The sequence below is a fragment of the Geotrypetes seraphini genome, chromosome 2 (genome assembly GCF_902459505.1).
Source record: "Geotrypetes seraphini chromosome 2, aGeoSer1.1, whole genome shotgun sequence".
NCBI classification, from domain to species: Eukaryota; Metazoa; Chordata; class Amphibia; order Gymnophiona; family Dermophiidae; genus Geotrypetes; species Geotrypetes seraphini.
Genome location: NC_047085.1, coordinates 499,463,145 through 499,472,723, shown reverse-complemented (window position 1 = coordinate 499,472,723; position 9,579 = coordinate 499,463,145).

Sequence of the window (9,579 nt, the reverse complement as noted above, 5' to 3'; positions counted from 1 at the left end):
TTATCCATTGGTGGGTCCTGTTCCCCGATGGCAGCGGCAGTGGCAGTGGCTTGGGGAACGGCAGGGAGAAAGAAAGAAAGGGGGGCAGGCAGGGAAACAGAAGGAAAGAAGAGAAACAGGAAAAAAAGAAAGAAAGGTCAGGGAGAGAGGAAGAAAAAGTTGGGGGAGGGAATGAGGTGTGGAGGAGAGAAAGCATACAGGCTGATAGAAGGGAAGAAAGATTGGATGCACAGTCAGAAGAAGAAAGTGCAACCAGAAATCACCAGACAAGGTAGGAAAAATGATTTTATTTTAAATTTAGCAAAGTGGAGGCAGTATTACCACAGTTTTCAAAGGAATTTGCCCAAATAACTTAATAGTTAACTGGGTAAATTCCCAGAGATGAAAACTTCCCTTCACTTACTATGCACAGTTCTGAATTTATATCTGCTGTCTATATTTTACAATATGGTCACCTTTTACTAAACCACAATAGTGGTTTTTAGCGCAGGGAGCCTATGAGCGTCAAGAGCAGCGCTGGGCATTCAGCGCAGCTCCCTGCGCTAAAAACTGCTATTGTGGTTTAATAAAAAGGATGGAGGGTATATTTGTCCATTTTTGTATGCTATAAAAACCAAATACAGAGAGAGACTGAGAGCTGTTGACGAAGAGCTACGTGTGTGTCTTTCTTCGATTCCAGCCAGAATATCAGCTTTGTGTTCAGCCAAACAGGCCCAGGTTTCGCACTGAATAAAGTATTTTATAATTTTTATTTCGTAATAAAGTAATTATAAAATACTTTCTTTGTGTTTATTTGATTCCTATTCAAGAGAATTACTTTATATATAGTCAATATAGGCAGAGAATTAAATTTTTTAACATTTTCTAATGGTGGTGTGCCTCGTGATTTTTTTCATGAAACAAGTGTGCCTTTGCCCAAAAAAGGTTGAAAAACACTGCTCTATACTAGTCTAATATATTCCTAGTAACTTAATAAGGTTTAATTAATTAATCATTCTATTGAAGAATACAGCCCTGGTGGTCATCAAGAGTTGAACGGAGGAGGACAGCCGCGCCATCGGTTGGGTGGTGGTTCGAATATAAACCGAGACATCCATTTTTGGGTCAAATTTCTGGTCCCCAAATCCCATTTTATATTCAAGTATATAAGATACTTCTTTAAATTTTAGGAAGTACAAATCTAGGAGCTCAGCATTATAAAAAAATAAAAAATACCGGGCCCATAATATATCATCCATATTTTTGCATAACTAAACATGAGTGGAGATGTGGTCTAGAACAGTGTTCTTCAACCACTGGTCCGTTGACCGGTGCTGGTCCACAGAAATTTCCTTTCAGTCCATAGGGCCGGCACGTGCATCAGGCCCAAAACAGTGATCGCGATCAATGTGGTGTTATCTTCGAGCCAGCTCCCTCTTCCTCACTGAATCAGTGCACAAAGCCATGGGCAGTGGCTCTTACGCGCATCCTGCGCCTGAACTGGAAGCCTTCCCTCTGACGTTGCAACTTCTGAGGGAAGGCTCCCAGATGAGGCACTGGACGTGCAAGGAGCCGCTTTCCACAGCTTTGTGCCTGAATCAGTAAGGAAGAGGGAACCAGCCTGAAGATAACACTGGGGGCAACATAAAATGGCCAGGCGGGAGCAGGCCAGAAGGTAAGGCATAGCATGGAGGGAGGGAGACAACAAAAGTAGGGGGGAATGATTTTATTTTTGAATTTAGTGATTGAATTATGTCAATTTTGAGATTTTTACATCTGCTGTCAGTGTGCTTTGTGTAGTTTAATTTTGTGGTTAACCATTATGTGTTGTTAATAAGATTATATTGTGTATCTGTGAAAAATGAATGGAAAAAATAGTGTTACAACTAGTACTATTATGGAGGCGGGGTCTGGGATGAAGATTGGGTAGAGATGGGTGGGGTCTGGCCCACGACTTAGCCCACTGTTCCTCAACCGCTGGTCCATGGACTGATGCCGGTCCACCAAATTATTCTTTTATTTCTGCCGGTCCATAGGCGTAAAAAGGTTGAAGAACACTGGTCTAGAACTTAGAACTGCTGTTAATAAATCTCAATAAAATAAAATGATACACCATGGGAAGAGTGATACAAATTATTGTATAAGTCATTAGTGATCTACACTAGTTCATTAATTGGAGAAAATATTTCTTCACACAACGTGTAATTAAACTCTGGAATCCGTTGCCGGAGAATGTGGTGAAATCAGTTAGCTTAGCGGGGTTTAAAAAGGTTTGGATAATTTCCTAAAAGAGAAGTCCATAGACCATTATTGAGATGGCTTGGGGAAATCCACTGCTTATTCCTAGGATAAGCAGCATAGAATCTGTTTTGCTACTTGGGATCGAGCTAGGTACTTGGGTTCAAGGTAGCGGCCTGTGGCTTGTCCACTGTTGGAAACAGGATACTGGACTCGATGGACATTCGGTCTTTCCCAGGATGGCATTTCTTATGTTCTTAAATCTACAGTTCTGGATTGCTTTCATCTCTCTTGCTGCAGTCCCTTTAGAACTGGATTTCCGCATGACTGCTTAGAACAGATATTGTTGTTTGGTTTATTTTTTGGCCGACTGTTTGACCTTAGCTTTCTGTTTGCCAGATCAGCCAAGTTTAGATTTCATTTTTCGGTTTCATTTCCTTTCTTACTTTTTAAGTTTCGATCTTTAAACACTTATGTACACGGCCTGCCCAGAGCAATTGCTATTGTAGTCAGATGGGAGGATTTCATGAAAAACGACCTTGTCATAAAGAAATACAAAACACACAGAAACAAAATCCCCTGCAAAGAAAACATTTTCAAGCAGGAAAGACAGTGGAATTTTGAGCCATTGTCCAAATCTAGTCTGAGCAGGAATGTCCTTTAAGTCCTTTGCATTATAAAGGTTTAAAGTTGATTGTTTATATTCCGCTTTTAATCAAAGCAGATTAAAACATTACATATATAATTAAATCATTACATACTTGACAATTATACAACACATACTATTATAACTTTTTTTGTGTGTGGGGGGGATTTTCACTTCCAGAAATTGTGCACAGTTAAAGTCTTGGGTAACATCTGCACAATTTCCTAAATTTGAAAGCAAACAGCCTGGGTGAATCTTGCATTTTCTTTTCATCCTGCCTTTACCCAGTCCTTAAAATATCGTAGCTGCCCTCCACATTAAGCTTTAAATGAGGCTTCACTTGCTCATCATTCTCCACTAGTGCTGCTTGATTCACTAAAATACTAAAAGGATTCGATAAAATAGAGCAAGAAACATCGTTATTCACATTGTCAAATGTGACTCGAACAAGAGGTCATGGACTGAAACTGAGAGGCAACAGGCCTAGGAAGTTCTGTTTCACACAGCGAGTGGTGGACGCTTGGAATGTTCTCCCGGAGGAGGTTGTGACAGAGACACCACCATTCTAGGATTCAAGGGCAAGTTGGATGCATACCTTCTTGCAAATCACATTGAGGGATACAAGTAAACAAGGTCTATATCAGGGAACACCTACGTAGCCTCCGCGTGTGCGGGTCGCCGGACTAGATGGACCTATGTCTGATCCGGCGAAGGCATTTCTTATGTTCTTATGTAAGGAAGTTCTTCTTCACCCAGAGAATGGTGGAAAACTGGAACGCTCTTCCGGAGGCTGTTATAAGAGAAAACACCCTCCAGGGATTCAAGTCAGACGGGTTCCTGCTGAACCAGAACATACGCAGGTAGGGCTGGTCTCAGTTAGGGCACTGGTCTTTGACCTAGGGGCCACCGCGGGAACGGACTGCTGGGCACGATGAACCACTGGTCTGACCCATCAGCGGCAATTTTTATATTCTTATGTTGTAATCCTCTTTGAGGTGCACTGAGTGAGCACCTCAAAGAGGATCCCCGCTATGGAGCAGTACGGCTTTGATGCTCCTGGATGAGCTGTCAATGAAGAGACGCTACTCTTTTGGGTTACAGGCGATTCCAGTTGCCTCAGACTGGTCACATTGTGGCAGAAGCAGAGTCCATCTTGATGGGTGAAGAAGGTGGAAAAAGCTTGGTGACGCTTCCACATTATGAAAACTGATGAATTAGCTTAAAGCAGGGGAGTCCAACCTGCGGCCCTGTGAAGCATTTTGTGCGGCCCCAGTCGAGGGCAATGCAGTGTTTTCCTCTGCTAACCCCTGGGTGTTTACCATCTTGCTGGCTCCCTCCTCTGTCTTGCTGCAGTGTTTGCATGTTTGTGCGGCCCCAGAAACATTTTTTTTCGGCCATTGCAGCCCAGAAAAGCCAAAAGGTTGGACACCCCTGGCTTAAAGTGAGATGGAAGCAAAGTTTGTTCTGACTGCTATTGAAATCTGGTTTTGTTCCTCACCAGAAAAACATAAAGGCTCCCTTTAATCAAGCCACAGTAGAGCACTTTAGCGCTGGCTGGTGAGGTAAATGCTCCGACGCTCATTAACACTGTGTATGTAAACCGTTTAGTTATAGACGGCAAATAAATTTTTAAAATAAATAAATAAAACACTCTACTGCAGCTTGATAAAGGGGGGGGGGGGTGGCCCTGTGACAAATTGAGGGGTTTTCCTTCTCTAGGACTGCTATTATGCCACTGGGCAGTAGAGGGCAGCGTGCATTTGGCAGACTACAGGTCCCAGAGGTCCCTGCGTTCCATGGCTCAGTGCTGAGTTAAAGGGACAGGACTCAGGAAGGAGTATTTTTGCCCAGGCTTGAGTCAGTTGAGAGAGGTCCCAAAGAGAGAGACATCCTAGAGAAAGAGGTCCTGAGTAGAGGCATTGGGTTGAGATAAACGAAACCTTATTTGTAATGTGTGAGGCAAACTTAAAAGAAATAAAAAGCATTTACTTATATGCAGGTGTATTCTTTTATCTGCTGATCTCTCTCCAGTAAAGCCACGCTAGGCTGTCTGTTACAGGGCGAAAGTGAGTTTGAACAACTGAAAGGAAATTGTTTTTTAAAAAATAAAATATTTCTGATGAGAGATAAAGTGTTCATGAGCAATGTTCCCTCTAAGGATTGATGAGGTGTGTGCAAAAAAAAAATATGCATGAGCGACAAGTTACATATTCCACAAATTTATGAGCAGGCGCGGAGGATGCATTTTTAAACAAATGTAGTTTATCCTTGTACTCCTTATGTATTTTTAATCATCTATGGATATGTTTGTATGTTTATTGTTCAAATGGTTTTATTTATTTCCCAAAATTTATTTTTGTTATACACATTGAAAATATTTGATATTGCGTTTAAATCAAAATCTCAATAAACTTGAAACGAGTGCCCGTGAGATTGTGGGAGGGTTAAATACTCAAAACTTAGAAGAATAACAATTTACTTAAAGTTTTTGCTTCGCCAGCTTTCTGGTATCTTTACATACAGTGGCGTACCTAGCATATGTAACACCCGGGGCCCATCATTTTTTGGCACCCCCCCATCTGTACGAAAAACATGATTTTTAGTAACAAGCCACACGTCACACATGAGTACTTAGGAAAAGGCAGCATCTTACATATTGCAGTGAACAGTACATCAATACACCCATTGTAAAACTAAACAAGCCAGACCAGCACAGATCAATCCTATACCGTCAATCCTAACAGAAAACTATGTCTTTCGAACACACAGAACACACCTTCGCCTAGTATGGAATATGTACAAACTATGGAATATGTACAAACTAACCCCTCCCTCTTTTACAAAACTGTAGTGTGGATTTTAGCTACGGAGGTAACAGCTCTGATGCTCATAGAATTCTGAGCATCAGAGCTGCTACCACAAAACGCTTCACAGTTTTGTAAAAGGGGGGATAAAATAAAAATACATAGACAAAAGTTAAATTGAACCACCAAGAAGCTGGACTCTGCATACAATGCTTCACAGAAACAGTGACACATGTCTCCTAAAGCAATAAATAAATAGAAATTTTTTTCTACCTTTATCTTCTGTGGTTTCTGCTTTCCTCATCTTCTTGTAACTCTCTTCCTTCCATCCACTGTCTGCCGTCTCTCTTCCCCTATATGGCATCTTCTCTCCTTCAATGCCCCTTCCAGAAACTGTATGCCTCCCCCTTCCATCTCTCCTTTCACCCCCATTGGTCTGGCATCTCTCTCCTCTCCTTCCCTCTCCCACACCTCTCCTCTGCAATCCCTTTCCCTTTTTTCCCTCATTTCCTTTTTCAATTTATTTTCTGCATCTGTCTAGATTATGTTCTTACTACCCTCTCATCAATGTCCTTTTTTACTGTCTACCTAAAGCTTGCCACCTCTTTCCCTCACCCCTCCAGTGTTTCCCTAACTCAATACTTTTCTCCCCATCATGTGTCCTCCTTTTATTTATCCCCTCCTTCCATCATGTACCCTCTTTCTCCAACCCTTCCATCTAGTACCTTCTCCTCTCTCTGCCCACTTATCATCCAGCATCTGCTCCCCTCTTTCTCTCCTCCCATTTCCTTCTGGCATTTGCTCCTTTATCTCTACCATCTGCACTTCCATCCAGCATAGGCTCCCCACTACCATCCAATGTCTGCCCTATCTCTCTCCATCTACCTCTCTTCAATCAGCATCTGCCCCCTTTCTTTCCCTCCAATATCCTTCCCCCTTATGTCTCTCCCCTTTTTCTGTACATCGATTCCATCAGCACCACCCTTCCATACCACCCTGCCCCCTTTCTTTCCCTCCACCACTCTTCCATTCCAGCAGTCCTGCTCCTTTCTCTCCCTTCATGCAGCAAGGTCCTGCGATGATTGTAGCTGCCTGCTGCCAATCCACCCCACTCTGACGTACTTGCTCTAGAGCGGACTCAGCAGTCGCATGCTGGAAGGTCCCGCGATGACTCGTCTGCTGGCTTTGCTCTGGAAGAAGTAAGTTACATTGGAGGGGGTGGACCCGGCAGACGCAGGGAGTTGCGGCAAAGTCCCGCAATGACTGCGTCTGCCGGGTCCACCCCCTCCTATGTAACTTACTTCTTCCAGAGCAGAGCCAGCAGACAAGTCATCGCGGGACCTTCCTGCACCTCAGCGCGGATGCTGACTCTGCTGAAGAGAAAGTAAGTCAGTGGTAACGTGACCATTTATTTTTTTCATCAAAAGGGGACATCTATTAATTGACTGTGTATCCTTTCTTTCTGCACTCAGGCCCAACAATTGTCCCTTTCTATTCCCTCCCTCCTTCCTTCCCATGTCCTTAGTGTCCCCAGTGCCTCCTTCCCGTGTCCATAGTGCCCCCAGTGCCTCCTTCCCGTGTCCTTTGTGCCCCCAGTGCCTCCTTCTTATGTCCCCACACTGCCTTCCAGATTTTGCCCACCCCCAAAGCCAGCCAGCTCTGCCACCTCTCCATTTTTTTCTCTCTGTCACCACCCCATCCCCTATGCTCTGGCATCTCTCTCTTCTCCTTTCTTTCCTTCGCACCCCATAGTCTGGTATCTTCCCTTCCCTGATTCTCTGGCATCTCTCTCCTTTCCTTTTCTTCCATCTTTCCCTCCCCCTCCATGCTCTCACATCTCCCCCTTCCTTTTCCCTTAGTCTGGCATACCTTCCTCCTTCCCTCCAAGCCCTGGCATCTCCTTTCATTCCCTTCCCTCATCTTCCTTCTCCCTCCAGCTGGGTACCGCAACACTCTCCCCTGCAGCTCTGGACTTCCCCACACCTGCTCCCCCAAAATTGCCATGCTTCGGTTCCTCTTCTTCCTTCCTCCCTCCCCCCGCGGGACCCTGCGGCACCATCAACTCTTACTCCCTCTAACGCCAGCCCTGCAGCTCATGCGCTCACCTTAGAGGGAACACTGTCGACATGAGTTAATTCAAATTTTTTTTTCACTGAAACAGCTCCTGTCAGTGGTTTGAAATAATAGACAAACAGAAATAGGGATTAGAAAATGACACAATGACAAAATTCATCACCGTTCCCGTCCCCACGGATAACCATGGGAAACCATCTCCATGTCATTCTTTAAGGAGAGAGGGAAGAATCAGAGTATGAATGAGCACAGCCACTGATCCTTGAGCCTTGCATGGAAGAATGCTGGTTTAGAAAGACGATTAAGTGTGTGTGTGGGGGGGGTGTCGCTGGGGCAGGAGGGCTTGGGCTCCCTCCTGCCCCCATCATGTCGGGGAGGGTGGCGGTTTTTCAGGCAGGAGGGTTTGGGCTCTCTCCTGCCCTGGTCGTGTCGGGGAGGGTGGCGGTTCTTTGGGCAGGAGGCTTGGCCTCCCTCCTAACCTAGTTGTGTCGGGGGGTGATTGATCGCGGCCGGAGAGATTGGCTATCTCTCCTGCCGTGACCGTGATCCGAAATGCCATGGTTGACGGCACTTCGGGGATTGTTATCGCAGCAGGGGAGATGAGCCATCTCTCCTGCTATCATCGTTGATGGGGTGGGGGTGGGGGTTAGGGTGGATTCTGTAACCGGTGTTCTTTTTGACAGACACCAGTTACAGAATCCAGCTTTTAGGAGAAGGACTGGCTCCTCCTTCACCTAAAAGCTCTTGTGTTGGGCGTTTGGGACTTAAGCTTTCTTTGGGTTCATTATTTGTGGTAAGTGTAGATGTAGTGGTGGTCTGGGTGTTTAAACAGCTGAACATCTTCCCTGCTTCTACTTTCAATGTTTTGGGGCCTTAGGCCAAAAGGCGACTTAGGTGGGGTTTTTTTTTATTATGCCCCTCCATTTGAATACCTTTGCTGGATTTAACAGTGAACAAGAACTTGATGAAATTCGTGAAGAAATGGTGAAACTGTCCAAAGACCTTTCATTGGAATGTGAAATGGAAGATGTTGAGGAATTGCTAGACTGGGAATCTGGGGAAGTTATGAATGAATAGCTGATAGAATAAGAAGAAAGAGTGGCGGAAGGAAAAATAAGAGAATTAGAGAAAAACCAAGAGGATGAGGTGCCACAACGAATGTTCACCACAAAGGGATTGTCAGAAGGTTTATCTCTACTGAATAAACTCCTCGCCCATTTTGAAGACATGGACCCAAACATTGAACGATTTGCGAGGATTGAACACATTTCGTCATTGCAAAATTTATGAAGAGAAAAAAAAGCAACAATTCAGACGAAGCTCACTATGTTTATGAAAAGAGCAACTCCTCCCATCACCAGGTCCGCAGCCTCGCCTGATGAAGGAGATATCGACAATCAACTACCAAGCACCAGTGGTGCCATGACTTAAATGTACTTTACGGTACTGTATTTCTTATTTTTGTCTGGTTTTCCACAATTGTATTGTTGTTTAACTTAGAAAGAAAATGTTGTTAACAGATTGCTTTAAGATGATTAAAATATCATTGCCCAGTCTAATATTCTTGCCTTAATTTAACATAGGCCGACTTACGTCCTGATCCACTTACGACCTAGCAGTTGGAACCAATTGCAGTCATAAGTCGACGACTACCTTTAGTGCAAAATATAGACAGCAGATATAAATTCTCAAAACTGACACATTTTGATCACTACATTGAAAATAAAATCATTTTTCCTACCTTTGCAGCCTGGTGATTTAATGAGTCACTGGTTGTACTACCTCCTGACTGTGCATCCAGTATTTCTTTCTTTCTGCCTCCTGCATGCTTTTTCTCCG